General features: G+C 34.1%; 1 protein-coding gene across 2 annotated transcripts in view; it reads right to left on the bottom strand.

Moving 5' to 3' along the window:
- Positions 1–3,319: 3,319 nt before the first annotated feature.
- LOC106462989 (mini-chromosome maintenance complex-binding protein-like) overlaps positions 3,320–10,496 on the bottom strand; it is a 33,587-nt gene continuing 26,410 nt past the window's right edge. For both annotated transcript variants that reach the window (XM_022390601.1, XM_022390610.1), the window contains one exon: positions 3,320–3,625. The gene's annotated coding sequence lies outside the window, so the exon portion shown is untranslated. The remainder of the gene's footprint in view (positions 3,626–10,496) is intronic.

Raw genomic sequence — 10,496 nt, 5'->3', positions numbered from 1 at the left:
CAATGTGTGGGTCATGATTGACATTTTGTAATGTGATTTGACAATTCTTTCACTGACAATACTTATTAAAGATAATTTTAAGCGTAAAAACTGTCCATATTTTGATGTCATGATATGTAAATTAAAAATTGTTATTTTACGGTGATAATCTTGTTTTCTTGTGCCCAATAATGCATAATTTCATTTGATAAACACGTTTAGATTGAATGGTAATTTATAATCAGTCACAAGAACGTCGAATCTGAATCACTTGAAAAAAACACGGGGGTGCTTAACTTTTTTCCAGGTGTATATTTAAGAGGGGCACTACTATATAAAATGGTGCTTAGTTGCTTGCTATAACTTCTTTTTTTCATTACACAGCTATGTGAAATCAAGTTTTGACAAGGTCTAAAAAAGGGTTCTCAACGTTTCCAATACGATGAAAAGTAGCATTTTTCTTCTTGATGTTCAGTGCATAACTGACAATTTATATTTTTTGTTTTCACGATTTAACACAGGTCAAACATTTAGCGATTCTCGAATTAATACCTGCAGTCAATGTCTGAGTACCTGCAAGTACGTAAATAACGAGGTTATTTACCGCAGAAACAACTGGTATATATATATATATATATACCACTAGATGGTAAGGATCAGAAATCATACCGATGATAGCTCAACATAAATAACTCGTAAGGATAAGGCTTAAGATACTCTTCTCGAAGTGCAAACACACACTCATTGTTGGAGTTACAATACGTTATAAGCATACATAAATACAATAATCGACATAACACTTAAAATATTCTTCCCAAACTGCAAGGAGACAGACAACCCTCTGTTGAAGTTACAATAAACTCGTGAAAAATACGTCACATACATAAACTGATGGATGGATAGTGTTTGGGTGTACATGCATACTTGTGTATATGTGTAGCTATATACGTGAAAACACCATTTTCCTGTATGATTAAAATGTAATCCTACTGATATCCGCGGATGGTTGTAATATCCCCAAAGATATCGTAATAAGTAATGAATTCGGTTCTAACTTTGACGGTCCACATATTAGCCCAAAAACATAAGCTAAAGATCTTTTGTTAAGTATATCTGAAAGTTTTACTATGTTTGGTGTTAATTACACTTAACCTTGTTTACGCTTTTTATTGCTTTATTTCGAGAAAACCGAATGCCCGTGATTACTATATTTATTCCCATAGGCCTACGTGTGCTATTTGTAACGACTATGTTGCCTGTCCTGCAGTATCAATCTATCTTGCAGTCTTCCCTTTACATCTTTAATGAAGGCCTTGCCTAATGCTATATTCACTGTTGTGCACAAATTAGGAATACATCATTCCTAGTGAGGTTAATTCGAAGTTTATTTTGTAGCAAGATGTAACTCCTGAAAGACGCTCGGCGTTGTTAAGGAACAAAACTGTAAGACTTATAAAAAGCTTTTTTTAGCTTACGTTTTTGGATATTTGGGAAAATTCTATGGAACCAACTCTGATATCAGCCTGGTTAGACTTTCGTATTTGTACTTATTAATAGCAAAACTATTAAGTCTGTCTGTCTGCCGTCGCCGCCCCTAATTTTGAACAACTGAATAGAAGAAAGGCAGCATCCTACCATCCAGCATCCGCACTAATAAATTGATTGCTACTGTTATAAAGCACTCACAGCTTGAAGTGCGGGAAATTTTTTTGGTATCACACGGATTCGAACGAATTTTTGAATTTCGCGCAAAACTACACGAAAGCTATTTGCGCTAGCCGTATCTAACTTAGGTGTGAAAAACTAGAGAGAAGACAGCTAGTCATCACCACCCACCGCCAACTCTTGGGCTACTCTTTAACCAACGAATAGTGGGATTGACCGCAACACAACTTATAACATCCTCACGGCTCAAGGGGTGAGCATGTTTGGTGGGACAAGTCAAGCGCTCTAACCACCTGACCATGCCGAGCCCACCAGCTCCGAAATATAGCTGTACCACATGACCAACCCGCATCCTGGTTAGTTCTTAACCTTATGTTGTTTCTTCATGTTGTTCGGTTAGAATATTGCAACGGTTTTACATAATCATGTCTGATTGGCTAGAAAGATGTAAGTTACAGCCACCACGATTAGCTCATTATACATGCTGTATTTTTGTGAGGTATCCTGCCCTGTCAGTCGATGTGGTTGTAGTGTTATATATATATATATCATAACTGGTTCATATCTATTGTAACGTCTTTTGAGAGAACTGATAATTCCACGTGACTATGATTGGTTAAAAATACTGTGGTAACACACAGACTGTACAGGCGTTTGAGACAGTATTATAGCAAAACGCTGGTAAATAGCTTCAATAATAATTTCACTAATGCCAGCTGCAAGATTACGGGCTTACAATGTTAAAATCTGGGATTCGTTTCCCGCGGTGGACATAGTGCAGATAGTCTATTGTATAACTTTGCACTAAAACAACAACAACAATAAAGAGCATTAATGGATGTTTATATTCCACAACAGACTATACTACTAGACTTTAGGATACAGCGATGTATTGTATATTGTTGGTCACGTAAAACTTGCTCTCCATAAATAATTGCACGACAGCAATAAAGAATCGTTAGTTTAATCTCCTGAAATAGCGTATTAAACAATGTTTCTAAGTAAAAATGATGAAAAATGAACATGTAACTACAAGTTTTCAGGTGCATTACTCTAGCTAGATCTGCAGCCTGTTTACGATGTATGTATTTGCGTCTTGTAGTGTATTTACGAGAGTAACACTGAAACTTATCAACAACTTTTCTCTTTTTGTTCTAATCAGAATTCATCTTGTACATTCCAGAAAGGACCAGAGCGTCATATAATCTAGGAAACTTGTATCTCATAAAGTCATCTCATGCAGAAAAACTGGTATATTTACTTATTTAAGAGGTGCTACAACGGTTGTGTTTTCTTCATTGCCTACCAGGATCTACGTCACAGTAGTTATCTTTACCTATCAAGCGAAAGAAATAATGGATGAAATATAACTGAATTTAAAAAGACAGACAGGATAGAAGAAACATATCGACACATTACTATATACGACCGCATGCGCACAATCGTATAATCAAAACATAACTTAAAACATTTATGCCCAATAGGTCCATGTATGTATGACATAATCACGATACTGTATTAGTCACGGATACATTGATTTCCCTGCAGCATGAAAGGAGGCTTGCCAGAAAATGAATTATAAATCAGTTGCCTTAATTTCCCCGAGTCGGATGCAAAAGTAAGAGACTGAACACACATTTGTACAAAGTAACACTATATTTATTAATAATAAATAAAACAACAATAACCAACACAAAAGTAAACGTGCACCTTTACTGCATACAAACTGATCTATTTCAAACTGTGATCTCTATTCAGACTAATATCTTACCTCAACTTGTTTTAGACTGAGAGAACATGGAGTTATATAGACAAAACAATAATACTAATTCTCTCAAAGTGCAGATGCCACCCACATGATTGAGGATCACTCTCATTTCAGAATAAAGATTGTTATGCCCTTGAAGCATCACCCGGCTTGCCAGGAAAAAAGATCGATCCTTTCTATCTAAAGAGTTGAGTGACCCAGTTCTGTGTGTAACTAGGGTGAAAAAAACGTTATATATCAGAAACTAAACACACTCTGTATGCATGAAGCTTACGTTATACATTATAATTAACGGGACAGAACCCGCATGGTATGCCTGCATACCATAATACAAAACAATGAAGACAGCTATTCAGTAAAAAAAATAGCTATCTATGAAAACATCAGGCAACAAAATATCTATTTAGCCTATCATGTTTCATCTCGGTAGACACAGCAGATAGCCTAATGTGGTTTTTGCTATAAGAAAAAATACACACAACATATCATGCCCATTTTCTTACGAATAAAAGAGCAGAAATGATTATTTCTTTGTGATCTTACTCTTTAGCTTTTTCTTAAATTATCTTTTACAATCATTTTCTTTATATGCACGTCAAAAAATAAATTTGAAACATATTAGTGCTGTGATGTTACATAACAATCCTACTGGACAAGTGTTCGTTTAAAAAAAACGTTTGCAAACGGTTTATCTAGTTTTTTTTATCCTATTAGAAGTTTAAAACTATATGACAGTTCTTGTCAGTTTGTTTACTGTTAAGCGCAAAGCTACACGGTACGCTATTGGTACTGTACCCACCACGTGTACTGAAACCCGGTTTTTGGAGTTATAAGCCTTCTGACTTACTGGTGAGCTAGCTAATGGAAGTCTGTGATATGACAGGATATTAAACCTATAATAATGCGAAAAACAGTTAAGATATTTTCATAATACATTAACTTTCATTTTAAAAAGGAGTTCCATCTTTTTAATCGCTGTGACGTACAAAACATGCAACATAACTTTAGGAGCAGTCAGGCATCATACTCTGTGAGCTATATAATTATGCACACAACAAACCCCCTTAAAAATTATCTCATCTAAGAACTTACAGGGCTTGGCTCAAATATTCTTTATTTGCATTATATTACAAAATTATGAGATCATAATTCAATATCTGGACTTCACCAAGTTACACGAAGCAAAAAAGTACCAAGAAGCAAACCATTCTCGAAGTTTCCAGCTTTGTTAAACAATTTGTGACCTACTACTAATGCTTGGGCTAGATATCACAAACAGAAAAAAAAAAAGTTTTAAAGACAAAGCCTGGAGAAAAATAATGTTTAAGCCTGAACTGTCCATTATGATTTTTTTTTTAAAAGGAAAGATAGATTGATCAGTCAAGTAAGTGCATTTACATCATGAGTCAAAAATTCAAAATCTTAACTCTGGCAAGCGACCGTTTATATCTATATAGTATGCAAAATTCATTATGAACAATATTAGTAAAAATTGTTAATTTAAATAGGTGGAATAGGGATCATCAAAAAAGTACAGAAATATCTTGAATCAAAGTGCAAAGATTATATTTTCAAGCCTATTTCGACTCCACTAAAATTGGATGTACTGTAGACGTGGAGTCAGAATAGGGATTTGTAGCTTGAGAAAATCATGTAGACACTATTTCTACCCTAGTTTGTTTACTTTTTAAGAGTCTCTAGTTTTAGGCTTGAAAATATAATCGTTGCATTTTGATTCGACTCGTTTCTGTAATTTTTTGACGATCCCTATTCCCTCTTTTTAAATTGTCAATTTTTACTAATCTTGTTTCTTAAGTTTTTTATGTCCATTTATGGAGAATAAAGTTTAAGCTACATACGTGTTTAGTTGAATGTTACATTTTTTTTCAACAGTTTACTGCTGCATTGGCTTTTTTTTTCACCCAACCATTATTTGCTGAGCCTGTTTCACATAAACTCGCGTTTAACAAGTGTAAAGTATACAAAGGCAGCCGCTCAGAACAATATGCATCTCTTACGTATTTACAACCACGTAAATCAACTTTCAGTAAAAAATTAACTAACTTTTAAGTAGCTGTGTCCACTGCGGGGAATCGAACCCCGGATTTTAGTGTTGTAAGTCCGTAAACTTGCCGCTGTCCCGCAAGGGTACAAATGCTAGAATTTTGAGCAAATTCTGTGCGATTCCTATTATGAACCGCTATCATAATTCACGATATATATACAGTTAGATAGATATTGCATAGTCCTAGTTAGACTGGTATATTAAATTAGATACATAAATTACGAGGTTAATTTTTAGCTCCAATCTATGCAAGTAGCTTACTTAGATCAGAAATGATTGATAATGATAACCAGCAAATTAATGTCGTTTCTAATTTAAATTTTGCAATAAATCTCGTTCTGTCTATTTATAACGCAAGACAGAATTACCAAGTTATCAAAATTGTATGAAATTATAAAGCAACAGTTTTAATCAAAGTGAAAGAGGACAACGAATTTGTATCTTTGCGTTCATTCGCCATCTTGTGAGTCGAAAAACAAGCTTTAGTTACCATTTCTAACATCTTCTGGGTTAATAATTGTTTGATAAGTGTTCACTAACAAGAAAATAATCACCTTAGATAAAAACAAAAACGGTTCATACGTGTATAGTTAATAGCTGTGATAATAGGTCAGATGACATCTCCAAACGAGGTTTTTATGCAATCTCCCACTGTTGAACTACATTAGTACATAAAGGAAAGCAAACTGAGGATCTCAGCCAACACGGGAACCAGATATCAGCTAACTCCAAAAAACATTTCAAACCTTCGACGTACGGTAAAGTTAGTGAGGATTATTTTAGAACAAGTTAAAAATCCATTTTTAGTATAAATGTGAAATTAGTCACCACAAAAGTTACACTGACGTGAAACTTTAATCGTGATACGTGTGTACGAGCTGATACCCAAGTTATGTAAATAACTAAACAAAGATTTTTATCATAGTAATATAAATATTACATTTTATTATTAAAATAAACCACACAAATCTATTTAACAGAAATATTCTACAATGATATTATAAATCGTTTTTAAGTTAATATACTCAATCATCTAAGGAGATGTATGTAAATTTCAAGCGTTATTATTTTAAATTGAGTGAATTTAATTAATATGAACTACTTCAAGTACCAGAGGGCTCACGAATGAAGAACCAAACAGGACTTACATGAAGTAGCTAAGGTCCTCATTAGATAACAAAGGACCAATAATGTGATAAAGACTCCAGCCAAGAAATTAAAAGATTCATTTTTACCAGCAGTATTTCAATGTAACAAATGATATGAAAATATTCACGATTAAAATTTCAAAAATAAGAGAATGAGTAAATATTAGGTAATACTGAATAATTGGTTTGTGAGCAATAAATAGCATGTAGGTATTGATTTGACTGTCCCGATGATTTATTATATGGTGACATAATGGAAACTATTGTGCAGATAAATAAAATGTTTAGTTACATGTTGTTTTGTTAACCTCGTTAGTTTGTTTGTTTGTTTTGAATTATCGCGCAAAGCTACACGAGGGCTATCTGCGCTAGCCGTCCCTAATTTAGCAGTGTAAGACTAGAGGGAAGGCAGCTAGTCATCACCACCCACCGCCAACTCTTGGGCTACCCTTTTACCAACGAATAGTGGGATTGATAGCCACATTATAACGCCCCCACGGCTGAAAGGGCGAGCATGTTTGGTGTGACGTGGATTCGAACCCGCGGCCCTCAGATTGCGAGTTCAGCCCCCTAACCTTGTTAGAATACCTTGATTACATAAAATGCTATATAAATTATCATAAAACTTCAATACCAAATTTTGTATTTATCATACAGTTATAGAACTTATTACTTTTTATACATGCATTCTGATATAATTGTATTACTCATAATGCAGAGAACTACCAAAATATACCGTTATATTCGTTAATTCTGATAGTTACAACAAAAGTGATTGTAATTTATCAAATCACTAATTTGTTTGTACAAATTAAATATATTAAAGTAATGAAATTCATACTTTCACTATTTAATCAATAAATTTATTACAGTACTTCGTTATTTTAATATATCACGTTTACATGTCCCAAATAAACTAGAAATAACTGTCTGCATTCATGCTTATTGACTTCACTTATTTGCAAGACATACAGTATTAAATTGCTCAAAAGATAGTGTTAAGCGCGTAATTAACCAACAATTTATTCGCCTGTATCGGTTGTTTGAACTTAGTCCACTGATGGTAGTCTTGGGAAAATTATCTTCACTACAGCTCTAGTCCTTTGATCTTGACTTCAAGAACAAAAACCTTGTGGTAATAGGTGTCGCTGACTGATTATCTTTCTTTTGGTCAATAGTTTGAAACTAGGGGCAACTCTATTTAAATCTTAGGAGTCTCTCACCTAGCCGTTTAACTCTTGCGCGCATAAGGTGCCAATCACGTTGAAAATACCACCTCACATTCAACGAATACCATTTAGATAGTGACTCTTTATTAATAATACTTAATCAGTAACTTACCATGGACTATACGAAACATCGAGTCAACTCTATAATAGTAAAGTCAGTCCTAAAGGAGGTTATTCAGCTCTTACACACGGTTCCAATGGTATTTTCATTATTGACGGAAAGGTTCTCTTTGACTGCCCGAGTTCAAAACAAAGAATTACCGTTTAATTTATAATACTTCCTTGACTTTTTATTTGTAATATTGACATGTAATGCAAGAAAAAGAAACATGAAGTTTAAGGGTGATGTCATTCCTCTGGTATCTAAATCTAAGGATCATATTTTAATCAGTTAAATAATTAATTACTTTCAGATTTAATCAACAATAGTATTTAATAATTCTCATTTAATTAATAATTTACCATAAATAATATTGGAATCCTCGCAGCCTGACAAAGCCCGCTGGTGATGGAACAAGACCTCGCATAGCTCATCATCACAGACTTTTCACTCAGTCATGTAAGAATTCCTGACCAATCAGAAATAGCTTATTTTGTCAGTTTTGATATTCATGAATCATAAAAGACCAATCCACTGCTTTCAAACGAGTGTAAACTCATAAGACGCATTCATAGTTGTCAGATGAGTTTAAACCAACATCACAGATAATCAATCCATGGCTGTTAGACAAGTTTAATCTCATACCACAAAATATCCATTCATTGTCGTCAGACGAATTTAAACCCAAACCACCACGTCAAAGCATTGCCCTTTGGCTTGGCCATCCAACTTTTATTTTGCTTAAGTTCAAAAGCTGTACTTTGGTTATACAGTGATAAACAAAGTTTAAAGGAAACTACATGAGTCAATAGGGTTTACGAGGCTTTCACTCCCGTCAGAGATATTTAGACTCCCACGCACTTGTCCATTTGTTGGATTTTGCGCAAACTACACAATGATTATGTGCGTTAGCCGTCCCTAATCGTGAAGGAACAGACTAGAAGAAAGGATGTTGGTCAACACTACTAGCTTTTGAGTTATCTTATCACATCGAATAGTGAGGTTTGATAGCCACTCTTATAACACACACACCCACGACCCTAAATTACCGAGCTTGAATTTTTTTTTCTTTATGAAAACAGGACGCATATCACAGAACCCTAGCCTCACACGCTAACCACTATACCGCGCTCGGCCCCACGTACTTAATGTACTTCATATATTTTGATTTTTTAAACGAAAGGATTTATTGTTTATAGTACGTTACCACATATATTTACTCTAGTATTTTGAGTCACTCCACGAGTTCTTAAATTCTTATTTTATTGCGTAATAAGAGCATGATCATTAGTCGAAATCTTAGCTTCAGAAACAGTTTTTGCGAATGATTTTCTTAAAAAAAAAAATAACTTCATACCCAGCTCAGTCATCACATTCATCTTCATCCACTACTTTTCATTTAGTTTGTATGACAGACTTGCGAAATGGATCACGTATCCGATGCCCATAGAATCTTAACCGATTTAGATTTTCTCTTACTACTTTTTTTAATGCTTGTAACAAAATCTTTGTAAGCCAATAATTTTGCTTCACCCAGTGTATTTCACTCAGGTACCAACTAAACTTGTTTACTTTGTGCTTGTTTATGTTTTGATATCAACTGGGACCTGTAAATATGTGTCGAAAAGACAATGCTTTTTGTAAAACTTCCAAAACTGTCTCCAGCAACTCATATTTGCATTTTATTTCTTATTTTTAGTCATCGTTAATATCTACTTCCACGAATTCGTTTTACTGAAAGCATCAACCTCGACATCTTATTTAATGGTTTGGTTGTTGTTGAGCATAAAAACTACACAATGGGCTATCTGTTCTGTACCCACCACGGGTATCGAAAACCTCTTTTTAGCGTTGTAAGCCGGCAGACTTAGAGCTGAACCATTGCGGATGGGGTGGGGGCTTATTTAATTGAACTGTTCTTTCTTTTGTGAGTGTCATCCTCAATATTTTTTCTTCTTCTTCCACTCCATGCATGGCTTTTGTATTTCTTAATAACTTTCAACTAAGTTAATTTTTTATATACACACTGTAATTTGGCATAGCTATAAGAAAACAAGTTTTCTAAAACCAACGTCAGATGCCTAAACAGAATGATACAATCACTTTTAAACTCGCACTGGTGAGCATGTGCAGCTCAAGTTTCTATATGAAACATAATTATTTAATAAAAAAATAATAATTCAATAAATGATGCATGTTGTATTCATCATATCACTAATCAAAATGATAAAACTGACATGATACTCACTACGGTTTAATGTAATAATTTCATTAATTTTTATCAACCAATCAAAAGACAAGTATAACAAAGTGGCATTAACTTATGCAAGTAGGGAGAAAATTGTCACATCTATTAAAATCAGTTCCCCTTTTACATAAAACAGCGTTGTTGTTGAGCATAATGGACTACCTATGCTCTGTCCATCACAGGTATCGATACCAGAATTTCAGCGTTATAAACCAAGCTGTTAATTGACTAGTTAAGTAAGATTTTTGGTGTTTGTTTTTTTTTTTACTACGAGCGCAATACAGGTTTGTTTTG

This window comes from Limulus polyphemus, unplaced genomic scaffold (assembly GCF_000517525.1).
Source record: "Limulus polyphemus unplaced genomic scaffold, Limulus_polyphemus-2.1.2 Scaffold50, whole genome shotgun sequence".
Taxonomy (NCBI): Eukaryota; Metazoa; Arthropoda; class Merostomata; order Xiphosura; family Limulidae; genus Limulus; species Limulus polyphemus.
Note: the sequence above shows the minus strand (reverse complement) of the source record. Positions and strands in the feature narration are given on the sequence as shown.